The sequence below is a fragment of the Anomaloglossus baeobatrachus genome, unplaced genomic scaffold (assembly GCF_048569485.1).
Source record: "Anomaloglossus baeobatrachus isolate aAnoBae1 unplaced genomic scaffold, aAnoBae1.hap1 Scaffold_4967, whole genome shotgun sequence".
Taxonomy (NCBI): domain Eukaryota; kingdom Metazoa; phylum Chordata; class Amphibia; order Anura; family Aromobatidae; genus Anomaloglossus; species Anomaloglossus baeobatrachus.
The window spans coordinates 1-24,884 of NW_027444320.1; the positions used below are offsets into that span (position 1 = coordinate 1).

Sequence of the window (24,884 nt, forward strand, 5' to 3'; positions counted from 1 at the left end):
GGACAGGATCCTAAAAAAGAATGAAAAGGGGAGTCCGGCATCGCTGCGTTCATCGCCTCCCAGTATCTCCTGCAGGCATTCACCGTGGCAAAGGTTACCAGAAAAATGCCAGTCATGAAGGTCTGGACACTCAGGGTTTCCGCCCTGGAGAAGCCCTGATCCAGAATCATCTTCTTGCAGAACACGTCGCTGGACATGTCCGGCAACCTACCATCCACCGCCTTTAGCTTCAGGGCGACCGTCTGCCGCATCCAAGGCTCCAGGGTTGGAGCCTTTTCAGGCGGCGTCCGGGCTCCCTCCGGCTGGCTGGCGTCGGAGGTAGGGGCCTCTTGGGCCGAAGAAGCCTCTGGATGAGCCTTCCTGGAGGTCCCTGGGTCCTGAGCCTTCTTGGCTGCCTTCTCTGGCTTGCTTGCCATGGCTGGTTCCTGCTTGAGTTCCCGGAGCTGGATCTTGGATTCTTCTCCGGGTGTCTTCTCCCGCTGTGTTCCTCCTCGAAGTTCCTCTGGTCTCCCCAAGTCTTCTCCGAGCCTTCGTCTTCTTGCTTCTTTCTGCCAAGCTCTTCTTCCGTCCGATCTCCCTCTTCCGGTCTCGGCTGGGCTTCGGAGCTCGTCTCCCTGATCGTATCTCGTCAAGTGTAGCTAGCTCAGTTTGTTCTGATAAGAACAGATACTACACTTGATCTTAGCCAAAAGGCCGAGAAGCGATAACCAGAATTGGTTTGGGCCTCGAGTGGCACCCTGGCCTATGCCGGACACATCTTAGGGAGAGAGAGCGAGAGGGAGACAAACCCACGCCTACACAAGACATTTTGTCACCCAAGCCAACCCTTGAAAAGGCTGCTTTGCAGAGCCAAAACAAGAAGAATGGTGCGTTTTGCAGCCGCCGCCCCCCACTGCAATGAATCTGAATAACTCCTCCTTTAGGGCGCAAGCAACTCCCCTCCCCCTTGCAGTCTTTCCAATTCACGATACAAAAAGACGGACAGGACAGGTTGCCTGACTTTCCGTCACTGCCATCCTTACCCGTAGAAAGCCCTTTCATCATCCCCAAACCCTAATCTTTTCCCTTTCCTTCCCAGCCCCCAAACCCTGCCCTCTGTACCTTTCTCACCACCCGCTTCCCTTCTCCTGTCATCCCCCTACCACCCGGGAAAAAAAGAGATTGCCCCCTCCTTCCACTAGCCCACCCTCCCACCCAAAGAACAACTTCTTCTGCGCAGCTTGTTTTCTAGGCAGCAGCGCTATTGTGATGTCATCGGGGGGCATTGTGACAAGCCGCCAGTGTTCCGTCTCTTCATGTTGTGCACAGTTCAAACGGAAAATACATCAACAGGCAGACTACAGAAAAGCTTACTATCAAAGGTTAGAGGGGGGCTTTCTCAGAGGGCTTTTTACAGTTTTTCTATTCCCAATTAGCCGTTTAAGTGTACTTATTGAAAGTAGTAATTCTTTCATAGGCCGCCCTTTCTTAGTATTTGACGTTCCTTATATTGCGGTATGAGGCTTCGCAGTAGGTTGCAAACATTCATCACCCATGACTGTCCCCAATTGAGCTCAGAAGCTCAATGTCTATCATGACCTCTCTTTTAGAATGTCCAAGAGCAAGCAAACTATTCCTCCAGGAGAGGGCGCCAACAGACTACTAAAGAGATCATCATTACTCAAAGAAAACCCCAAAAACCAATGCATGATAGGAATAAACAGGTAACTTTCTTTGGAGTGGAAGCGGAGAGATCGCACCAGATGCCAATTCTAGATGTTATCACACCTGTGGTCACTGCAGCAGCAGGTGAATCCACTTTGTCCAAAAGGGATCTATTCCATTCAATTGCAAATGATCTAGATAAGACAGAGAACTGCAGCACGGGGACATAGCCGAGTTGGTCAGGTTGAGTGGTGATGAGTTTGCTATTTGGATGAATAAAGAAAGTCAAAAGTGTGAAAGATAAAAAACAAAAGGAGGAAGTGTGAAAAGTGAATGGGCCAAATTGAGGTGCATATGAAGACGTATGCTTTCTTCCAATTCATTAAATCGGGCTAATATGAATCAGGTGAATTGAGTTCTGCTTTTGGAAACTGGGTTAAGAAGGGGTGCACCGTTCCTGGAGGTACTGCAATACCAGGTCAATGCGTGGAGTGGACAGAGCAAGCTCTTTTTCCATCTCCCTGTTCTAAAAATCCATTTAATATATGGTCCCCAGATAGGGGACGTATCAGATATTAAACTGATAAGAACAGATTTTGATTTAATGAAGCTTTCCAAAGCACCGCAAAAATGCATGACCGAAGTCACACCAAAAACAGTGCAAAGGCTAGGATTCGTGTGGACCCCTCCGTGAGAAGAGGATCCCCAAAAATCAACCCCGTCCCTCCGAGCCAGAAGGCCACAGCGAGGGTCAGGGATCTTCGGTGCTCCCCCAAGCCGAAGCCTGGTTGAGCCTTGTTGTTGCTCCCAGCGTCCACCGAGGCATCTTACCCAAGTGGAGTAGGGAGCTACTAGTCGTTGGTTTCGCAGCCGAGACTGCCCGGACCGTCAACCGGTGTTGGTTTCTCAGCCCAAGGCTGACCGGACCTCCAACCGGGTGTTGGTTTCTCAGCCCAAGGCTGACCGGACCTCCAACCGGGTGTTGGTTTCTCAGCCCAAGGCTGACCGGACCTCCAACCGGGTGTTGGTTTCTCAGCCCAAGGCTAACCGGACCTCCAACCGGGTGTTGGTTTCTCAGCCAAAGCTGACCCGGACCTCCAACCGGGTGTTGGTTTCTCAGCCCAAAGCTGACCGGACCTCCGACCGGGATTATAAAAATTTCCCTTCTTAGCCAGAAGGCCGGGATAGGGCAATATGCTTGGAAAGTATGAATAGGCAAGGCACGGCGTGCGACAGAGTCTGAGGCTTACCAGGGTCCCAACCTAGCAAGTTCAGACTCCCTCCAGGGTGTCCATTCCTGGGGCACATTGCACCATAACCCCCACACTTACTCAGTCTAATAGCCTCGATCCTGGTAGGGCCATGGTTTCCTCTAGATGGATATACTATCCTACCAAAGTACTAACAAGCGCAACCTTCCAGTGTGCATTGCATCATTGTACTAAGGTGGCCGGAGCCTTAAACCACCTTTTCGAAAGATACTACACTTGATCTTAGCCAAAAGGCCGAGAAGCGATAACCAGAATTGGTTTGGGCCTCGAGTGGCACCCTGGCCTATGCCGGACACATCTTAGGGAGAGAGAGCGAGAGGGAGACAAACCCACGCCTACACAAGACATTTTGTCACCCAAGCCAACCCTTGAAAAGGCTGCTTTGCAGAGCCAAAACAAGAAGAATGGTGCGTTTTGCAGCCGCCGCCCCCCACTGCAATGAATCTGAATAACTCCTCCTTTAGGGCGCAAGCAACTCCCCTCCCCCTTGCAGTCTTTCCAATTCACGATACAAAAAGACGGACAGGACAGGTTGCCTGACTTTCCGTCACTGCCACCCTTTGCCATCCTTACCCGTAGAAAGCCCTTTCATCATCCCCAAACCCTAATCTTTTCCCTTTCCTTCCCAGCCCCCAAACCCTGCCCTCTGTACCTTTCTCACCACCCGCTTCCCTTCTCCTGTCATCCCCCTACCACCCGGGAAAAAAAGAGATTGCCCCCTCCTTCCACTAGCCCACCCTCCCACCCAAAGAACAACTTCTTCTGCGCAGCTTGTTTTCTAGGCAGCAGCGCTATTGTGATGTCATCGGGGGGCATTGTGACAAGCCGCCAGTGTTCCGTCTCTTCATGTTGTGCACAGTTCAAACGGAAAATACATCAACAGGCAGACTACAGAAAAGCTTACTATCAAAGGTTAGAGGGGGGCTTTCTCAGAGGGCTTTTTACAGTTTTTCTATTCCCAATTAGCCGTTTAAGTGTACTTATTGAAAGTAGTAATTCTTTCATAGGCCGCCCTTTCTTAGTATTTGACGTTCCTTATATTGCGGTATGAGGCTTCGCAGTAGGTTGCAAACATTCATCACCCATGACTGTCCCCAATTGAGCTCAGAAGCTCAATGTCTATCATGACCTCTCTTTTAGAATGTCCAAGAGCAAGCAAACTATTCCTCCAGGAGAGGGCGCCAACAGACTACTAAAGAGATCATCATTACTCAAAGAAAACCCCAAAAACCAATGCATGATAGGAATAAACAGGTAACTTTCTTTGGAGTGGAAGCGGAGAGATCGCACCAGATGCCAATTCTAGATGTTATCACACCTGTGGTCACTGCAGCAGCAGGTGAATCCACTTTGTCCAAAAGGGATCTATTCCATTCAATTGCAAATGATCTAGATAAGACAGAGAACTGCAGCACGGGGACATAGCCGAGTTGGTCAGGTTGAGTGGTGATGAGTTTGCTATTTGGATGAATAAAGAAAGTCAAAAGTGTGAAAGATAAAAAACAAAAGGAGGAAGTGTGAAAAGTGAATGGGCCAAATTGAGGTGCATATGAAGACGTATGCTTTCTTCCAATTCATTAAATCGGGCTAATATGAATCAGGTGAATTGAGTTCTGCTTTTGGAAACTGGGTTAAGAAGGGGTGCACCGTTCCTGGAGGTACTGCAATACCAGGTCAATGCGTGGAGTGGACAGAGCAAGCTCTTTTTCCATCTCCCTGTTCTAAAAATCCATTTAATATATGGTCCCCAGATAGGGGACGTATCAGATATTAAACTGATAAGAACAGATACTACACTTGATCTTAGCCAAAAGGCCGAGAAGCGATAACCAGAATTGGTTTGGGCCTCGAGTGGCACCCTGGCCTATGCCGGACACATCTTAGGGAGAGAGAGCGAGAGGGAGACAAACCCACGCCTACACAAGACATTTTGTCACCCAAGCCAACCCTTGAAAAGGCTGCTTTGCAGAGCCAAAACAAGAAGAATGGTGCGTTTTGCAGCCGCCGCCCCCCACTGCAATGAATCTGAATAACTCCTCCTTTAGGGCGCAAGCAACTCCCCTCCCCCTTGCAGTCTTTCCAATTCACGATACAAAAAGACGGACAGGACAGGTTGCCTGACTTTCCGTCACTGCCACCCTTTGCCATCCTTACCCGTAGAAAGCCCTTTCATCATCCCCAAACCCTAATCTTTTCCCTTTCCTTCCCAGCCCCCAAACCCTGCCCTCTGTACCTTTCTCACCACCCGCTTCCCTTCTCCTGTCATCCCCCTACCACCCGGGAAAAAAAGAGATTGCCCCCTCCTTCCACTAGCCCACCCTCCCACCCAAAGAACAACTTCTTCTGCGCAGCTTGTTTTCTAGGCAGCAGCGCTATTGTGATGTCATCGGGGGGCATTGTGACAAGCCGCCAGTGTTCCGTCTCTTCATGTTGTGCACAGTTCAAACGGAAAATACATCAACAGGCAGACTACAGAAAAGCTTACTATCAAAGGTTAGAGGGGGGCTTTCTCAGAGGGCTTTTTACAGTTTTTCTATTCCCAATTAGCCGTTTAAGTGTACTTATTGAAAGTAGTAATTCTTTCATAGGCCGCCCTTTCTTAGTATTTGACGTTCCTTATATTGCGGTATGAGGCTTCGCAGTAGGTTGCAAACATTCATCACCCATGACTGTCCCCAATTGAGCTCAGAAGCTCAATGTCTATCATGACCTCTCTTTTAGAATGTCCAAGAGCAAGCAAACTATTCCTCCAGGAGAGGGCGCCAACAGACTACTAAAGAGATCATCATTACTCAAAGAAAACCCCAAAAACCAATGCATGATAGGAATAAACAGGTAACTTTCTTTGGAGTGGAAGCGGAGAGATCGCACCAGATGCCAATTCTAGATGTTATCACACCTGTGGTCACTGCAGCAGCAGGTGAATCCACTTTGTCCAAAAGGGATCTATTCCATTCAATTGCAAATGATCTAGATAAGACAGAGAACTGCAGCACGGGGACATAGCCGAGTTGGTCAGGTTGAGTGGTGATGAGTTTGCTATTTGGATGAATAAAGAAAGTCAAAAGTGTGAAAGATAAAAAACAAAAGGAGGAAGTGTGAAAAGTGAATGGGCCAAATTGAGGTGCATATGAAGACGTATGCTTTCTTCCAATTCATTAAATCGGGCTAATATGAATCAGGTGAATTGAGTTCTGCTTTTGGAAACTGGGTTAAGAAGGGGTGCACCGTTCCTGGAGGTACTGCAATACCAGGTCAATGCGTGGAGTGGACAGAGCAAGCTCTTTTTCCATCTCCCTGTTCTAAAAATCCATTTAATATATGGTCCCCAGATAGGGGACGTATCAGATATTAAACTGATAAGAACAGATTTTGATTTAATGAAGCTTTCCAAAGCACCACAAAAAATGCATGACCGAAGTCACACCAAAAACAGTGCAAAGGCTAGGATTCGTGTGGACCCCACCGTGAGGAGAGGGTCCCCAAAAATCAACCCCGTCCCTCCGAGCCAGAAGGCCACAGCAAGGGTCAGGGATCTTCGGTGCTCCCCCAAGCCGAAGCCTGGTTGAGCCTTGTCGTTGCTCCCAGCGTCCACCCAGGCATCTTACCCAAGTGGAGTAGAGAGCTGCTAGTTGTTGGTTTCGCAGCCGAAACTGCCCGGACCGTCAACCGGTGTTGGTTTCTCAGCCCAAGGCTAACCAGACCTCCAACCGGGTGTTGGTTTCTCAGCCGAAGCTGACCCAGACCTCCAACTGGGTGTTGGTTTCTCAGCCGAAGCTGACCCGGACCTCCAACCGGGTGTTAGTTTCTCAGCCCAAAGCTGACCAGACCTCCGACCGGGATTATAAAAATTTCCCTTCCTAGCCAGAAGGCCGGGATAGGGTAATATGCTCAAAAAGTATGAAAAGGCAAGGTACGGTGTGCTACAGAGCCCAAGGCTTGCCGGGGTCCCAAGCCAGCAAGCTCAGACTCACTCCAGGGTCGTCAGTCCTGGGGCACGTTGTACCATAGCCCCCCACCCTTACTCAGTCTAATAGCCTTGATCCTGGTAGGGCCATGTTTTCCTCTAGATGAATATACTATCCACCCAGAGTACTAGCAAGCGCAACCTTCCAGTGTGCATTGTATCATTGTACTAAGGTGGCCTGGAGCTTAAACCACCTCTTCGAACAACACTACACTTGATCTTAGCCAAAAGGCCGAGAAGCGATAACCAGAATTGGTTTGGGCCTCGAGTGGCACCCTGGCCTATGCCGGACACATCTTAGGGAGAGAGAGCGAGAGGGAGACAAACCCACGCCTACACAAGACATTTTGTCACCCAAGCCAACCCTTGAAAAGGCTGCTTTGCAGAGCCAAAACAAGAAGAATGGTGCGTTTTGCAGCCGCCGCCCCCCACTGCAATGAATCTGAATAACTCCTCCTTTAGGGCGCAAGCAACTCCCCTCCCCCTTGCAGTCTTTCCAATTCACGATACAAAAAGACGGACAGGACAGGTTGCCTGACTTTCCGTCACTGCCACCCTTTGCCATCCTTACCCGTAGAAAGCCCTTTCATCATCCCCAAACCCTAATCTTTTCCCTTTCCTTCCCAGCCCCCAAACCCTGCCCTCTGTACCTTTCTCACCACCCGCTTCCCTTCTCCTGTCATCCCCCTACCACCCGGGAAAAAAAGAGATTGCCCCCTCCTTCCACTAGCCCACCCTCCCACCCAAAGAACAACTTCTTCTGCGCAGCTTGTTTTCTAGGCAGCAGCGCTATTGTGATGTCATCGGGGGGCATTGTGACAAGCCGCCAGTGTTCCGTCTCTTCATGTTGTGCACAGTTCAAACGGAAAATACATCAACAGGCAGACTACAGAAAAGCTTACTATCAAAGGTTAGAGGGGGGCTTTCTCAGAGGGCTTTTTACAGTTTTTCTATTCCCAATTAGCCGTTTAAGTGTACTTATTGAAAGTAGTAATTCTTTCATAGGCCGCCCTTTCTTAGTATTTGACGTTCCTTATATTGCGGTATGAGGCTTCGCAGTAGGTTGCAAACATTCATCACCCATGACTGTCCCCAATTGAGCTCAGAAGCTCAATGTCTATCATGACCTCTCTTTTAGAATGTCCAAGAGCAAGCAAACTATTCCTCCAGGAGAGGGCGCCAACAGACTACTAAAGAGATCATCATTACTCAAAGAAAACCCCAAAAACCAATGCATGATAGGAATAAACAGGTAACTTTCTTTGGAGTGGAAGCGGAGAGATCGCACCAGATGCCAATTCTAGATGTTATCACACCTGTGGTCACTGCAGCAGCAGGTGAATCCACTTTGTCCAAAAGGGATCTATTCCATTCAATTGCAAATGATCTAGATAAGACAGAGAACTGCAGCACGGGGACATAGCCGAGTTGGTCAGGTTGAGTGGTGATGAGTTTGCTATTTGGATGAATAAAGAAAGTCAAAAGTGTGAAAGATAAAAAACAAAAGGAGGAAGTGTGAAAAGTGAATGGGCCAAATTGAGGTGCATATGAAGACGTATGCTTTCTTCCAATTCATTAAATCGGGCTAATATGAATCAGGTGAATTGAGTTCTGCTTTTGGAAACTGGGTTAAGAAGGGGTGCACCGTTCCTGGAGGTACTGCAATACCAGGTCAATGCGTGGAGTGGACAGAGCAAGCTCTTTTTCCATCTCCCTGTTCTAAAAATCCATTTAATATATGGTCCCCAGATAGGGGACGTATCAGATATTAAACTGATAAGAACAGATACTACACTTGATCTTAGCCAAAAGGCCGAGAAGCGATAACCAGAATTGGTTTGGGCCTCGAGTGGCACCCTGGCCTATGCCGGACACATCTTAGGGAGAGAGAGCGAGAGGGAGACAAACCCACGCCTACACAAGACATTTTGTCACCCAAGCCAACCCTTGAAAAGGCTGCTTTGCAGAGCCAAAACAAGAAGAATGGTGCGTTTTGCAGCCGCCGCCCCCCACTGCAATGAATCTGAATAACTCCTCCTTTAGGGCGCAAGCAACTCCCCTCCCCCTTGCAGTCTTTCCAATTCACGATACAAAAAGACGGACAGGACAGGTTGCCTGACTTTCCGTCACTGCCACCCTTTGCCATCCTTACCCGTAGAAAGCCCTTTCATCATCCCCAAACCCTAATCTTTTCCCTTTCCTTCCCAGCCCCCAAACCCTGCCCTCTGTACCTTTCTCACCACCCGCTTCCCTTCTCCTGTCATCCCCCTACCACCCGGGAAAAAAAGAGATTGCCCCCTCCTTCCACTAGCCCACCCTCCCACCCAAAGAACAACTTCTTCTGCGCAGCTTGTTTTCTAGGCAGCAGCGCTATTGTGATGTCATCGGGGGGCATTGTGACAAGCCGCCAGTGTTCCGTCTCTTCATGTTGTGCACAGTTCAAACGGAAAATACATCAACAGGCAGACTACAGAAAAGCTTACTATCAAAGGTTAGAGGGGGGCTTTCTCAGAGGGCTTTTTACAGTTTTTCTATTCCCAATTAGCCGTTTAAGTGTACTTATTGAAAGTAGTAATTCTTTCATAGGCCGCCCTTTCTTAGTATTTGACGTTCCTTATATTGCGGTATGAGGCTTCGCAGTAGGTTGCAAACATTCATCACCCATGACTGTCCCCAATTGAGCTCAGAAGCTCAATGTCTATCATGACCTCTCTTTTAGAATGTCCAAGAGCAAGCAAACTATTCCTCCAGGAGAGGGCGCCAACAGACTACTAAAGAGATCATCATTACTCAAAGAAAACCCCAAAAACCAATGCATGATAGGAATAAACAGGTAACTTTCTTTGGAGTGGAAGCGGAGAGATCGCACCAGATGCCAATTCTAGATGTTATCACACCTGTGGTCACTGCAGCAGCAGGTGAATCCACTTTGTCCAAAAGGGATCTATTCCATTCAATTGCAAATGATCTAGATAAGACAGAGAACTGCAGCACGGGGACATAGCCGAGTTGGTCAGGTTGAGTGGTGATGAGTTTGCTATTTGGATGAATAAAGAAAGTCAAAAGTGTGAAAGATAAAAAACAAAAGGAGGAAGTGTGAAAAGTGAATGGGCCAAATTGAGGTGCATATGAAGACGTATGCTTTCTTCCAATTCATTAAATCGGGCTAATATGAATCAGGTGAATTGAGTTCTGCTTTTGGAAACTGGGTTAAGAAGGGGTGCACCGTTCCTGGAGGTACTGCAATACCAGGTCAATGCGTGGAGTGGACAGAGCAAGCTCTTTTTCCATCTCCCTGTTCTAAAAATCCATTTAATATATGGTCCCCAGATAGGGGACGTATCAGATATTAAACTGATAAGAACAGATACTACACTTGATCTTAGCCAAAAGGCCGAGAAGCGATAACCAGAATTGGTTTGGGCCTCGAGTGGCACCCTGGCCTATGCCGGACACATCTTAGGGAGAGAGAGCGAGAGGGAGACAAACCCACGCCTACACAAGACATTTTGTCACCCAAGCCAACCCTTGAAAAGGCTGCTTTGCAGAGCCAAAACAAGAAGAATGGTGCGTTTTGCAGCCGCCGCCCCCCACTGCAATGAATCTGAATAACTCCTCCTTTAGGGCGCAAGCAACTCCCCTCCCCCTTGCAGTCTTTCCAATTCACGATACAAAAAGACGGACAGGACAGGTTGCCTGACTTTCCGTCACTGCCACCCTTTGCCATCCTTACCCGTAGAAAGCCCTTTCATCATCCCCAAACCCTAATCTTTTCCCTTTCCTTCCCAGCCCCCAAACCCTGCCCTCTGTACCTTTCTCACCACCCGCTTCCCTTCTCCTGTCATCCCCCTACCACCCGGGAAAAAAAGAGATTGCCCCCTCCTTCCACTAGCCCACCCTCCCACCCAAAGAACAACTTCTTCTGCGCAGCTTGTTTTCTAGGCAGCAGCGCTATTGTGATGTCATCGGGGGGCATTGTGACAAGCCGCCAGTGTTCCGTCTCTTCATGTTGTGCACAGTTCAAACGGAAAATACATCAACAGGCAGACTACAGAAAAGCTTACTATCAAAGGTTAGAGGGGGGCTTTCTCAGAGGGCTTTTTACAGTTTTTCTATTCCCAATTAGCCGTTTAAGTGTACTTATTGAAAGTAGTAATTCTTTCATAGGCCGCCCTTTCTTAGTATTTGACGTTCCTTATATTGCGGTATGAGGCTTCGCAGTAGGTTGCAAACATTCATCACCCATGACTGTCCCCAATTGAGCTCAGAAGCTCAATGTCTATCATGACCTCTCTTTTAGAATGTCCAAGAGCAAGCAAACTATTCCTCCAGGAGAGGGCGCCAACAGACTACTAAAGAGATCATCATTACTCAAAGAAAACCCCAAAAACCAATGCATGATAGGAATAAACAGGTAACTTTCTTTGGAGTGGAAGCGGAGAGATCGCACCAGATGCCAATTCTAGATGTTATCACACCTGTGGTCACTGCAGCAGCAGGTGAATCCACTTTGTCCAAAAGGGATCTATTCCATTCAATTGCAAATGATCTAGATAAGACAGAGAACTGCAGCACGGGGACATAGCCGAGTTGGTCAGGTTGAGTGGTGATGAGTTTGCTATTTGGATGAATAAAGAAAGTCAAAAGTGTGAAAGATAAAAAACAAAAGGAGGAAGTGTGAAAAGTGAATGGGCCAAATTGAGGTGCATATGAAGACGTATGCTTTCTTCCAATTCATTAAATCGGGCTAATATGAATCAGGTGAATTGAGTTCTGCTTTTGGAAACTGGGTTAAGAAGGGGTGCACCGTTCCTGGAGGTACTGCAATACCAGGTCAATGCGTGGAGTGGACAGAGCAAGCTCTTTTTCCATCTCCCTGTTCTAAAAATCCATTTAATATATGGTCCCCAGATAGGGGACGTATCAGATATTAAACTGATAAGAACAGATACTACACTTGATCTTAGCCAAAAGGCCGAGAAGCGATAACCAGAATTGGTTTGGGCCTCGAGTGGCACCCTGGCCTATGCCGGACACATCTTAGGGAGAGAGAGCGAGAGGGAGACAAACCCACGCCTACACAAGACATTTTGTCACCCAAGCCAACCCTTGAAAAGGCTGCTTTGCAGAGCCAAAACAAGAAGAATGGTGCGTTTTGCAGCCGCCGCCCCCCACTGCAATGAATCTGAATAACTCCTCCTTTAGGGCGCAAGCAACTCCCCTCCCCCTTGCAGTCTTTCCAATTCACGATACAAAAAGACGGACAGGACAGGTTGCCTGACTTTCCGTCACTGCCACCCTTTGCCATCCTTACCCGTAGAAAGCCCTTTCATCATCCCCAAACCCTAATCTTTTCCCTTTCCTTCCCAGCCCCCAAACCCTGCCCTCTGTACCTTTCTCACCACCCGCTTCCCTTCTCCTGTCATCCCCCTACCACCCGGGAAAAAAAGAGATTGCCCCCTCCTTCCACTAGCCCACCCTCCCACCCAAAGAACAACTTCTTCTGCGCAGCTTGTTTTCTAGGCAGCAGCGCTATTGTGATGTCATCGGGGGGCATTGTGACAAGCCGCCAGTGTTCCGTCTCTTCATGTTGTGCACAGTTCAAACGGAAAATACATCAACAGGCAGACTACAGAAAAGCTTACTATCAAAGGTTAGAGGGGGGCTTTCTCAGAGGGCTTTTTACAGTTTTTCTATTCCCAATTAGCCGTTTAAGTGTACTTATTGAAAGTAGTAATTCTTTCATAGGCCGCCCTTTCTTAGTATTTGACGTTCCTTATATTGCGGTATGAGGCTTCGCAGTAGGTTGCAAACATTCATCACCCATGACTGTCCCCAATTGAGCTCAGAAGCTCAATGTCTATCATGACCTCTCTTTTAGAATGTCCAAGAGCAAGCAAACTATTCCTCCAGGAGAGGGCGCCAACAGACTACTAAAGAGATCATCATTACTCAAAGAAAACCCCAAAAACCAATGCATGATAGGAATAAACAGGTAACTTTCTTTGGAGTGGAAGCGGAGAGATCGCACCAGATGCCAATTCTAGATGTTATCACACCTGTGGTCACTGCAGCAGCAGGTGAATCCACTTTGTCCAAAAGGGATCTATTCCATTCAATTGCAAATGATCTAGATAAGACAGAGAACTGCAGCACGGGGACATAGCCGAGTTGGTCAGGTTGAGTGGTGATGAGTTTGCTATTTGGATGAATAAAGAAAGTCAAAAGTGTGAAAGATAAAAAACAAAAGGAGGAAGTGTGAAAAGTGAATGGGCCAAATTGAGGTGCATATGAAGACGTATGCTTTCTTCCAATTCATTAAATCGGGCTAATATGAATCAGGTGAATTGAGTTCTGCTTTTGGAAACTGGGTTAAGAAGGGGTGCACCGTTCCTGGAGGTACTGCAATACCAGGTCAATGCGTGGAGTGGACAGAGCAAGCTCTTTTTCCATCTCCCTGTTCTAAAAATCCATTTAATATATGGTCCCCAGATAGGGGACGTATCAGATATTAAACTGATAAGAACAGATACTACACTTGATCTTAGCCAAAAGGCCGAGAAGCGATAACCAGAATTGGTTTGGGCCTCGAGTGGCACCCTGGCCTATGCCGGACACATCTTAGGGAGAGAGAGCGAGAGGGAGACAAACCCACGCCTACACAAGACATTTTGTCACCCAAGCCAACCCTTGAAAAGGCTGCTTTGCAGAGCCAAAACAAGAAGAATGGTGCGTTTTGCAGCCGCCGCCCCCCACTGCAATGAATCTGAATAACTCCTCCTTTAGGGCGCAAGCAACTCCCCTCCCCCTTGCAGTCTTTCCAATTCACGATACAAAAAGACGGACAGGACAGGTTGCCTGACTTTCCGTCACTGCCACCCTTTGCCATCCTTACCCGTAGAAAGCCCTTTCATCATCCCCAAACCCTAATCTTTTCCCTTTCCTTCCCAGCCCCCAAACCCTGCCCTCTGTACCTTTCTCACCACCCGCTTCCCTTCTCCTGTCATCCCCCTACCACCCGGGAAAAAAAGAGATTGCCCCCTCCTTCCACTAGCCCACCCTCCCACCCAAAGAACAACTTCTTCTGCGCAGCTTGTTTTCTAGGCAGCAGCGCTATTGTGATGTCATCGGGGGGCATTGTGACAAGCCGCCAGTGTTCCGTCTCTTCATGTTGTGCACAGTTCAAACGGAAAATACATCAACAGGCAGACTACAGAAAAGCTTACTATCAAAGGTTAGAGGGGGGCTTTCTCAGAGGGCTTTTTACAGTTTTTCTATTCCCAATTAGCCGTTTAAGTGTACTTATTGAAAGTAGTAATTCTTTCATAGGCCGCCCTTTCTTAGTATTTGACGTTCCTTATATTGCGGTATGAGGCTTCGCAGTAGGTTGCAAACATTCATCACCCATGACTGTCCCCAATTGAGCTCAGAAGCTCAATGTCTATCATGACCTCTCTTTTAGAATGTCCAAGAGCAAGCAAACTATTCCTCCAGGAGAGGGCGCCAACAGACTACTAAAGAGATCATCATTACTCAAAGAAAACCCCAAAAACCAATGCATGATAGGAATAAACAGGTAACTTTCTTTGGAGTGGAAGCGGAGAGATCGCACCAGATGCCAATTCTAGATGTTATCACACCTGTGGTCACTGCAGCAGCAGGTGAATCCACTTTGTCCAAAAGGGATCTATTCCATTCAATTGCAAATGATCTAGATAAGACAGAGAACTGCAGCACGGGGACATAGCCGAGTTGGTCAGGTTGAGTGGTGATGAGTTTGCTATTTGGATGAATAAAGAAAGTCAAAAGTGTGAAAGATAAAAAACAAAAGGAGGAAGTGTGAAAAGTGAATGGGCCAAATTGAGGTGCATATGAAGACGTATGCTTTCTTCCAATTCATTAAATCGGGCTAATATGAATCAGGTGAATTGAGTTCTGCTTTTGGAAACTGGGTTAAGAAGGGGTGCACCGTTCCTGGAGGTACTGCAATACCAGGTCAATGCGTGGAGTGGACAGAGCAAGCTCTTTTTCCATCTCCCTGTTCTAAAAATCCATTTAATATATGGTCCCCAGATAGGGGACGTATCAGATATTAAACTGATAAGAACAGATACTACACTTGATCTTAGCCAAAAGGCCGAGAAGCGATAACCAGAATTGGTTTGGGCCTCGAGTGGCACCCTGGCCTATGCCGGACACATCTTAGGGAGAGAGAGCGAGAGGGAGACAAACCCACGCCTACACAAGACATTTTGTCACCCAAGCCAACCCTTGAAAAGGCTGCTTTGCAGAGCCAAAACAAGAAGAATGGTGCGTTTTGCAGCCGCCGCCCCCCACTGCAATGAATCTGAATAACTCCTCCTTTAGGGCGCAAGCAACTCCCCTCCCCCTTGCAGTCTTTCCAATTCACGATACAAAAAGACGGACAGGACAGGTTGCCTGACTTTCCGTCACTGCCACCCTTTGCCATCCTTACCCGTAGAAAGCCCTTTCATCATCCCCAAACCCTAATCTTTTCCCTTTCCTTCCCAGCCCCCAAACCCTGCCCTCTGTACCTTTCTCACCACCCGCTTCCCTTCTCCTGTCATCCCCCTACCACCCGGGAAAAAAAGAGATTGCCCCCTCCTTCCACTAGCCCACCCTCCCACCCAAAGAACAACTTCTTCTGCGCAGCTTGTTTTCTAGGCAGCAGCGCTATTGTGATGTCATCGGGGGGCATTGTGACAAGCCGCCAGTGTTCCGTCTCTTCATGTTGTGCACAGTTCAAACGGAAAATACATCAACAGGCAGACTACAGAAAAGCTTACTATCAAAGGTTAGAGGGGGGCTTTCTCAGAGGGCTTTTTACAGTTTTTCTATTCCCAATTAGCCGTTTAAGTGTACTTATTGAAAGTAGTAATTCTTTCATAGGCCGCCCTTTCTTAGTATTTGACGTTCCTTATATTGCGGTATGAGGCTTCGCAGTAGGTTGCAAACATTCATCACCCATGACTGTCCCCAATTGAGCTCAGAAGCTCAATGTCTATCATGACCTCTCTTTTAGAATGTCCAAGAGCAAGCAAACTATTCCTCCAGGAGAGGGCGCCAACAGACTACTAAAGAGATCATCATTACTCAAAGAAAACCCCAAAAACCAATGCATGATAGGAATAAACAGGTAACTTTCTTTGGAGTGGAAGCGGAGAGATCGCACCAGATGCCAATTCTAGATGTTATCACACCTGTGGTCACTGCAGCAGCAGGTGAATCCACTTTGTCCAAAAGGGATCTATTCCATTCAATTGCAAATGATCTAGATAAGACAGAGAACTGCAGCACGGGGACATAGCCGAGTTGGTCAGGTTGAGTGGTGATGAGTTTGCTATTTGGATGAATAAAGAAAGTCAAAAGTGTGAAAGATAAAAAACAAAAGGAGGAAGTGTGAAAAGTGAATGGGCCAAATTGAGGTGCATATGAAGACGTATGCTTTCTTCCAATTCATTAAATCGGGCTAATATGAATCAGGTGAATTGAGTTCTGCTTTTGGAAACTGGGTTAAGAAGGGGTGCACCGTTCCTGGAGGTACTGCAATACCAGGTCAATGCGTGGAGTGGACAGAGCAAGCTCTTTTTCCATCTCCCTGTTCTAAAAATCCATTTAATATATGGTCCCCAGATAGGGGACGTATCAGATATTAAACTGATAAGAACAGATTTTTGATTTAATGAAGCTTTCCAAAGCACCGCAAAAAATGCATGACCGAAGTCACACCAAAAACAGTGCAAAGGCTAGGATTCGTGTGGACCCTTCCGTGAGGAGAGGGTCCCCAAAAATCAACCCCGTCCCTCCGAGCCAGAAGGCCACAGCAAGGGTCAGGGATCTTCGGTGCTCCCCCAAGCCGAAGCCTGGTTGAGCCTTGTCGTTGCTCCCAGCGTCCACCCAGGCATCTTACCCAAGTGGAGTAGAGAGCTACTAGTTGTTGGTTTCGCAGCCGAAACTGCCCGGACCGTCAACCGGTGTTAGTTTCTCAGCCCAAGGCTAACCGGACCTCCAACCGGGTGTTGGTTTCTCAGCCGAAGCTGACCCGGACCTCCAACCGGGTGTTGGTTTCTCAGCCGAGGCTGACCCGGACCTCCAACCGGGTGTTGGTTTCTCAGCCGAAGCTGACCCGGACCTCAAACCGGGTGTTGGTTTCTCAGCCGAAGCTGACCCGGACCTCCAACCGGGTGTTGGTTTCTCAGCCCAAAGCTGAACGGACCTCCGACCATGATTATAAAAATTTCCCTTCCTAGCCAGAAGGCCGGGATAGAGCAATATGCTCAGAAAGTATGAAAGGGCAAGGTACGGTGTGCTACAGAGCCCAAGGCTCGCCGGGGTCCCAAGCCAGCAAGCTCAGACTCACTCCAGGGTCGTCAGTCCTGGGGCACATTGCACCATAGCCCCCACACTTACTCAGTCTAATAGCCTCGATCCTGGTAGGGCCATGTTTTCCTCTAGATGAATATACTATACATCCAGAGTACTAGCAAGCGCAACCTTCCAGTGTGCATTGCATCTGCCGAGCCTCACAGATACTACACTTGATCTTAGCCAAAAGGCCGAGAAGCGATAACCAGAATTGGTTTGGGCCTCGAGTGGCACCCTGGCCTATGCCGGACACATCTTAGGGAGAGAGAGCGAGAGGGAGACAAACCCACGCCTACACAAGACATTTTGTCACCCAAGCCAACCCTTGAAAAGGCTGCTTTGCAGAGCCAAAACAAGAAGAATGGTGCGTTTTGCAGCCGCCGCCCCCCACTGCAATGAATCTGAATAACTCCTCCTTTAGGGCGCAAGCAACTCCCCTCCCCCTTGCAGTCTTTCCAATTCACGATACAAAAAGACGGACAGGACAGGTTGCCTGACTTTCCGTCACTGCCACCCTTTGCCATCCTTACCCGTAGAAAGCCCTTTCATCATCCCCAAACCCTAATCTTTTCCCTTTCCTTCCCAGCCCCCAAACCCTGCCCTCTGTACCTTTCTCACCACCCGCTTCCCTTCTCCTGTCATCCCCCTACCACCCGGGAAAAAAAGAGATTGCCCCCTCCTTCCACTAGCCCACCCTCCCACCCAAAGAACAACTTCTTCTGCGCAGCTTGTTTTCTAGGCAGCAGCGCTATTGTGATGTCATCGGGGGGCATTGTGACAAGCCGCCAGTGTTCCGTCTCTTCATGTTGTGCACAGTTCAAACGGAAAATACATCAACAGGCAGACTACAGAAAAGCTTACTATCAAAGGTTAGAGGGGGGCTTTCTCAGAGGGCTTTTTACAGTTTTTCTATTCCCAATTAGCCGTTTAAGTGTACTTATTGAAAGTAGTAATTCTTTCATAGGCCGCCCTTTCTTAGTATTTGACGTTCCTTATATTGCGGTATGAGGCTTCGCAGTAGGTTGCAAACATTCATCACCCATGACTGTCCCCAATTGAGCTCAGAAGCTCAATGTCTATCATGACCTCTCTTTTAGAATGTCCAAGAGCAAGCAAACTATTCCTCCAGGAGAGGGCGCCAACAGACTACTAAAGAGATCATCATTACTCAAAGAAAACCCCAAAAACCAATGCATGATAGGAATAAACAGGTAACTTTCTTTGGAGTGGAAGCGGAGAGATCGCACCAGATGCCAATTCTAGATGTTATCACACCTGTGGTCACTGCAGCAGCAGGTGAATCCACTTTGTCCAAAAGGGATCTATTCCATTCAATTGCAAATGATCTAGATAAGACAGAGAACTGCAGCACGGGGACATAGCCGAGTTGGTCAGGTTGAGTGGTGATGAGTTTGCTATTTGGATGAATAAAGAAAGTCAAAAGTGTGAAAGATAAAAAACAAAAGGAGGAAGTGTGAAAAGTGAATGGGCCAAATTGAGGTGCATATGAAGACGTATGCTTTCTTCCAATTCATTAAATCGGGCTAATATGAATCAGGTGAATTGAGTTCTGCTTTTGGAAACTGGGTTAAGAAGGGGTGCACCGTTCCTGGAGGTACTGCAATACCAGGTCAATGCGTGGAGTGGACAGAGCAAGCTCTTTTTCCATCTCCCTGTTCTAAAAATCCATTTAATATATGGTCCCCAGATAGGGGACGTATCAGATATTAAACTGATAAGAACAGATACTACACTTGATCTTAGCCAAAAGGCCGAGAAGCGATAACCAGAATTGGTTTGGGCCTCGAGTGGCACCCTGGCCTATGCCGGACACATCTTAGGGAGAGAGAGCGAGAGGGAGACAAACCCACGCCTACACAAGACATTTTGTCACCCAAGCCAACCCTTGAAAAGGCTGCTTTGCAGAGCCAAAACAAGAAGAATGGTGCGTTTTGCAGCCGCCGCCCCCCACTGCAATGAATCTGAATAACTCCTCCTTTAGGGCGCAAGCAACTCCCCTCCCCCTTGCAGTCTTTCCAATTCACGATACAAAAAGACGGACAGGACAGGTTGCCTGACTTTCCGTCACTGCCACCCTTTGCCATCCTTACCCGTAGAAAGCCCTTTCATCATCCCCAAACCCTAATCTTTTCCCTTTCCTTCCCAGCCCCCAAACCCTGCCCTCTGTACCTTTCTCACCACCCGCTTCCCTTCTCCTGTCATCCCCCTACCACCCGGGAAAAAAAGAGATTGCCCCCTCCTTCCACTAGCCCACCCTCCCACCCAAAGAACAACTTCTTCTGCGCAGCTTGTTTTCTAGGCAGCAGCGCTATTGTGATGTCATCGGGGGGCATTGTGACAAGCCGCCAGTGTTCCGTCTCTTCATGTTGTGCACAGTTCAAACGGAAAATACATCAACAGGCAGACTACAGAAAAGCTTACTATCAAAGGTTAGAGGGGGGCTTTCTCAGAGGGCTTTTTACAGTTTTTCTATTCCCAATTAGCCGTTTAAGTGTACTTATTGAAAGTAGTAATTCTTTCATAGGCCGCCCTTTCTTAGTATTTGACGTTCCTTATATTGCGGTATGAGGCTTCGCAGTAGGTTGCAAACATTCATCACCCATGACTGTCCCCAATTGAGCTCAGAAGCTCAATGTCTATCATGACCTCTCTTTTAGAATGTCCAAGAGCAAGCAAACTATTCCTCCAGGAGAGGGCGCCAACAGACTACTAAAGAGATCATCATTACTCAAAGAAAACCCCAAAAACCAATGCATGATAGGAATAAACAGGTAACTTTCTTTGGAGTGGAAGCGGAGAGATCGCACCAGATGCCAATTCTAGATGTTATCACACCTGTGGTCACTGCAGCAGCAGGTGAATCCACTTTGTCCAAAAGGGATCTATTCCATTCAATTGCAAATGATCTAGATAAGACAGAGAACTGCAGCACGGGGACATAGCCGAGTTGGTCAGGTTGAGTGGTGATGAGTTTGCTATTTGGATGAATAAAGAAAGTCAAAAGTGTGAAAGATAAAAAACAAAAGGAGGAAGTGTGAAAAGTGAATGGGCCAAATTGAGGTGCATATGAAGACGTATGCTTTCTTCCAATTCATTAAATCGGGCTAATATGAATCAGGTGAATTGAGTTCTGCTTTTGGAAACTGGGTTAAGAAGGGGTGCACCGTTCCTGGAGGTACTGCAATACCAGGTCAATGCGTGGAGTGGACAGAGCAAGCTCTTTTTCCATCTCCCTGTTCTAAAAATCCATTTAATATATGGTCCCCAGATAGGGGACGTATCAGATATTAAACTGATAAGAACAGATACTACACTTGATCTTAGCCAAAAGGCCGAGAAGCGATAACCAGAATTGGTTTGGGCCTCGAGTGGCACCCTGGCCTATGCCGGACACATCTTAGGGAGAGAGAGCGAGAGGGAGACAAACCCACGCCTACACAAGACATTTTGTCACCCAAGCCAACCCTTGAAAAGGCTGCTTTGCAGAGCCAAAACAAGAAGAATGGTGCGTTTTGCAGCCGCCGCCCCCCACTGCAATGAATCTGAATAACTCCTCCTTTAGGGCGCAAGCAACTCCCCTCCCCCTTGCAGTCTTTCCAATTCACGATACAAAAAGACGGACAGGACAGGTTGCCTGACTTTCCGTCACTGCCACCCTTTGCCATCCTTACCCGTAGAAAGCCCTTTCATCATCCCCAAACCCTAATCTTTTCCCTTTCCTTCCCAGCCCCCAAACCCTGCCCTCTGTACCTTTCTCACCACCCGCTTCCCTTCTCCTGTCATCCCCCTACCACCCGGGAAAAAAAGAGATTGCCCCCTCCTTCCACTAGCCCACCCTCCCACCCAAAGAACAACTTCTTCTGCGCAGCTTGTTTTCTAGGCAGCAGCGCTATTGTGATGTCATCGGGGGGCATTGTGACAAGCCGCCAGTGTTCCGTCTCTTCATGTTGTGCACAGTTCAAACGGAAAATACATCAACAGGCAGACTACAGAAAAGCTTACTATCAAAGGTTAGAGGGGGGCTTTCTCAGAGGGCTTTTTACAGTTTTTCTATTCCCAATTAGCCGTTTAAGTGTACTTATTGAAAGTAGTAATTCTTTCATAGGCCGCCCTTTCTTAGTATTTGACGTTCCTTATATTGCGGTATGAGGCTTCGCAGTAGGTTGCAAACATTCATCACCCATGACTGTCCCCAATTGAGCTCAGAAGCTCAATGTCTATCATGACCTCTCTTTTAGAATGTCCAAGAGCAAGCAAACTATTCCTCCAGGAGAGGGCGCCAACAGACTACTAAAGAGATCATCATTACTCAAAGAAAACCCCAAAAACCAATGCATGATAGGAATAAACAGGTAACTTTCTTTGGAGTGGAAGCGGAGAGATCGCACCAGATGCCAATTCTAGATGTTATCACACCTGTGGTCACTGCAGCAGCAGGTGAATCCACTTTGTCCAAAAGGGATCTATTCCATTCAATTGCAAATGATCTAGATAAGACAGAGAACTGCAGCACGGGGACATAGCCGAGTTGGTCAGGTTGAGTGGTGATGAGTTTGCTATTTGGATGAATAAAGAAAGTCAAAAGTGTGAAAGATAAAAAACAAAAGGAGGAAGTGTGAAAAGTGAATGGGCCAAATTGAGGTGCATATGAAGACGTATGCTTTCTTCCAATTCATTAAATCGGGCTAATATGAATCAGGTGAATTGAGTTCTGCTTTTGGAAACTGGGTTAAGAAGGGGTGCACCGTTCCTGGAGGTACTGCAATACCAGGTCAATGCGTGGAGTGGACAGAGCAAGCTCTTTTTCCATCTCCCTGTTCTAAAAATCCATTTAATATATGGTCCCCAGATAGGGGACGTATCAGATATTAAACTGATAAGAACAGATACTACACTTGATCTTAGCCAAAAGGCCGAGAAGCGATAACCAGAATTGGTTTGGGCCTCGAGTGGCACCCTGGCCTATGCCGGACACATCTTAGGGAGAGAGAGCGAGAGGGAGACAAACCCACGCCTACACAAGACATTTTGTCACCCAAGCCAACCCTTGAAAAGGCTGCTTTGCAGAGCCAAAACAAGAAGAATGGTGCGTTTTGCAGCCGCCGCCCCCCACTGCAATGAATCTGAATAACTCCTCCTTTAGGGCGCAAGCAACTCCCCTCCCCCTTGCAGTCTTTCCAATTCACGATACAAAAAGACGGACAGGACAGGTTGCCTGACTTTCCGTCACTGCCACCCTTTGCCATCCTTACCCGTAGAAAGCCCTTTCATCATCCCCAAACCCTAATCTTTTCCCTTTCCTTCCCAGCCCCCAAACCCTGCCCTCTGTACCTTTCTCACCACCCGCTTCCCTTCTCCTGTCATCCCCCTACCACCCGGGAAAAAAAGAGATTGCCCCCTCCTTCCACTAGCCCACCCTCCCACCCAAAGAACAACTTCTTCTGCGCAGCTTGTTTTCTAGGCAGCAGCGCTATTGTGATGTCATCGGGGGGCATTGTGACAAGCCGCCAGTGTTCCGTCTCTTCATGTTGTGCACAGTTCAAACGGAAAATACATCAACAGGCAGACTACAGAAAAGCTTACTATCAAAGGTTAGAGGGGGGCTTTCTCAGAGGGCTTTTTACAGTTTTTCTATTCCCAATTAGCCGTTTAAGTGTACTTATTGAAAGTAGTAATTCTTTCATAGGCCGCCCTTTCTTAGTATTTGACGTTCCTTATATTGCGGTATGAGGCTTCGCAGTAGGTTGCAAACATTCATCACCCATGACTGTCCCCAATTGAGCTCAGAAGCTCAATGTCTATCATGACCTCTCTTTTAGAATGTCCAAGAGCAAGCAAACTATTCCTCCAGGAGAGGGCGCCAACAGACTACTAAAGAGATCATCATTACTCAAAGAAAACCCCAAAAACCAATGCATGATAGGAATAAACAGGTAACTTTCTTTGGAGTGGAAGCGGAGAGATCGCACCAGATGCCAATTCTAGATGTTATCACACCTGTGGTCACTGCAGCAGCAGGTGAATCCACTTTGTCCAAAAGGGATCTATTCCATTCAATTGCAAATGATCTAGATAAGACAGAGAACTGCAGCACGGGGACATAGCCGAGTTGGTCAGGTTGAGTGGTGATGAGTTTGCTATTTGGATGAATAAAGAAAGTCAAAAGTGTGAAAGATAAAAAACAAAAGGAGGAAGTGTGAAAAGTGAATGGGCCAAATTGAGGTGCATATGAAGACGTATGCTTTCTTCCAATTCATTAAATCGGGCTAATATGAATCAGGTGAATTGAGTTCTGCTTTTGGAAACTGGGTTAAGAAGGGGTGCACCGTTCCTGGAGGTACTGCAATACCAGGTCAATGCGTGGAGTGGACAGAGCAAGCTCTTTTTCCATCTCCCTGTTCTAAAAATCCATTTAATATATGGTCCCCAGATAGGGGACGTATCAGATATTAAACTGATAAGAACAGATACTACACTTGATCTTAGCCAAAAGGCCGAGAAGCGATAACCAGAATTGGTTTGGGCCTCGAGTGGCACCCTGGCCTATGCCGGACACATCTTAGGGAGAGAGAGCGAGAGGGAGACAAACCCACGCCTACACAAGACATTTTGTCACCCAAGCCAACCCTTGAAAAGGCTGCTTTGCAGAGCCAAAACAAGAAGAATGGTGCGTTTTGCAGCCGCCGCCCCCCACTGCAATGAATCTGAATAACTCCTCCTTTAGGGCGCAAGCAACTCCCCTCCCCCTTGCAGTCTTTCCAATTCACGATACAAAAAGACGGACAGGACAGGTTGCCTGACTTTCCGTCACTGCCACCCTTTGCCATCCTTACCCGTAGAAAGCCCTTTCATCATCCCCAAACCCTAATCTTTTCCCTTTCCTTCCCAGCCCCCAAACCCTGCCCTCTGTACCTTTCTCACCACCCGCTTCCCTTCTCCTGTCATCCCCCTACCACCCGGGAAAAAAAGAGATTGCCCCCTCCTTCCACTAGCCCACCCTCCCACCCAAAGAACAACTTCTTCTGCGCAGCTTGTTTTCTAGGCAGCAGCGCTATTGTGATGTCATCGGGGGGCATTGTGACAAGCCGCCAGTGTTCCGTCTCTTCATGTTGTGCACAGTTCAAACGGAAAATACATCAACAGGCAGACTACAGAAAAGCTTACTATCAAAGGTTAGAGGGGGGCTTTCTCAGAGGGCTTTTTACAGTTTTTCTATTCCCAATTAGCCGTTTAAGTGTACTTATTGAAAGTAGTAATTCTTTCATAGGCCGCCCTTTCTTAGTATTTGACGTTCCTTATATTGCGGTATGAGGCTTCGCAGTAGTCATCACCCATGACTGTCCCCAATTGAGCTCAGAAGCTCAATGTCTATCATGACCTCTCTTTTAGAATGTCCAAGAGCAAGCAAACTATTCCTCCAGGAGAGGGCGCCAACAGACTACTAAAGAGATCATCATTACTCAAAGAAAACCCCAAAAACCAATGCATGATAGGAATAAACAGGTAACTTTCTTTGGAGTGGAAGCGGAGAGATCGCACCAGATGCCAATTCTAGATGTTATCACACCTGTGGTCACTGCAGCAGCAGGTGAATC

At 47.6% G+C, this 24,884-nt stretch overlaps 13 non-coding genes and 3 pseudogenes across 13 annotated transcripts; all 16 read right to left on the minus strand.

Annotated features, from left to right (window-relative positions):
- Nucleotides 1–615: 615 nt before the first annotated feature.
- LOC142282091 (U2 spliceosomal RNA) lies at nt 616–705 on the minus strand (annotated as a pseudogene).
- A 1,380-nt stretch (nt 706–2,085) lies between these two features.
- On the minus strand, nt 2,086–2,280 carry LOC142282089 (U2 spliceosomal RNA). The gene has a single exon (XR_012744058.1). It is a non-coding gene; the product is annotated as a U2 spliceosomal RNA (small nuclear RNA).
- A 739-nt stretch (nt 2,281–3,019) lies between these two features.
- Nucleotides 3,020–3,161, minus strand: LOC142282094 (U2 spliceosomal RNA; annotated as a pseudogene).
- Nucleotides 3,162–4,551: 1,390 nt separating this feature from the next.
- On the minus strand, nt 4,552–4,742 carry LOC142282082 (U2 spliceosomal RNA). Its single transcript, XR_012744051.1, has one exon. It is a non-coding gene; the product is annotated as a U2 spliceosomal RNA (small nuclear RNA).
- Nucleotides 4,743–6,132: 1,390 nt separating this feature from the next.
- Nucleotides 6,133–6,328, minus strand: LOC142282090 (U2 spliceosomal RNA). The gene has a single exon (XR_012744059.1). It is a non-coding gene; the product is annotated as a U2 spliceosomal RNA (small nuclear RNA).
- A 2,188-nt stretch (nt 6,329–8,516) lies between these two features.
- Nucleotides 8,517–8,707, minus strand: LOC142282093 (U2 spliceosomal RNA). Its single transcript, XR_012744060.1, has one exon. It is a non-coding gene; the product is annotated as a U2 spliceosomal RNA (small nuclear RNA).
- Nucleotides 8,708–10,097: 1,390 nt separating this feature from the next.
- On the minus strand, nt 10,098–10,288 carry LOC142282095 (U2 spliceosomal RNA). Its single transcript, XR_012744061.1, has one exon. It is a non-coding gene; the product is annotated as a U2 spliceosomal RNA (small nuclear RNA).
- A 1,390-nt stretch (nt 10,289–11,678) lies between these two features.
- Nucleotides 11,679–11,869, minus strand: LOC142282097 (U2 spliceosomal RNA). Its single transcript, XR_012744062.1, has one exon. It is a non-coding gene; the product is annotated as a U2 spliceosomal RNA (small nuclear RNA).
- Nucleotides 11,870–13,259: 1,390 nt separating this feature from the next.
- Nucleotides 13,260–13,450, minus strand: LOC142282098 (U2 spliceosomal RNA). Its single transcript, XR_012744063.1, has one exon. It is a non-coding gene; the product is annotated as a U2 spliceosomal RNA (small nuclear RNA).
- A 1,390-nt stretch (nt 13,451–14,840) lies between these two features.
- LOC142282083 (U2 spliceosomal RNA) lies at nt 14,841–15,031 on the minus strand. Its single transcript, XR_012744052.1, has one exon. It is a non-coding gene; the product is annotated as a U2 spliceosomal RNA (small nuclear RNA).
- Nucleotides 15,032–16,421: 1,390 nt separating this feature from the next.
- On the minus strand, nt 16,422–16,614 carry LOC142282088 (U2 spliceosomal RNA). The gene has a single exon (XR_012744057.1). It is a non-coding gene; the product is annotated as a U2 spliceosomal RNA (small nuclear RNA).
- A 730-nt stretch (nt 16,615–17,344) lies between these two features.
- Nucleotides 17,345–17,471, minus strand: LOC142282092 (U2 spliceosomal RNA; annotated as a pseudogene).
- Nucleotides 17,472–18,861: 1,390 nt separating this feature from the next.
- LOC142282084 (U2 spliceosomal RNA) lies at nt 18,862–19,052 on the minus strand. The gene has a single exon (XR_012744053.1). It is a non-coding gene; the product is annotated as a U2 spliceosomal RNA (small nuclear RNA).
- A 1,390-nt stretch (nt 19,053–20,442) lies between these two features.
- LOC142282085 (U2 spliceosomal RNA) lies at nt 20,443–20,633 on the minus strand. Its single transcript, XR_012744054.1, has one exon. It is a non-coding gene; the product is annotated as a U2 spliceosomal RNA (small nuclear RNA).
- A 1,390-nt stretch (nt 20,634–22,023) lies between these two features.
- LOC142282086 (U2 spliceosomal RNA) lies at nt 22,024–22,214 on the minus strand. Its single transcript, XR_012744055.1, has one exon. It is a non-coding gene; the product is annotated as a U2 spliceosomal RNA (small nuclear RNA).
- A 1,390-nt stretch (nt 22,215–23,604) lies between these two features.
- Nucleotides 23,605–23,795, minus strand: LOC142282087 (U2 spliceosomal RNA). Its single transcript, XR_012744056.1, has one exon. It is a non-coding gene; the product is annotated as a U2 spliceosomal RNA (small nuclear RNA).
- Nucleotides 23,796–24,884: the final 1,089 nt, after the last annotated feature.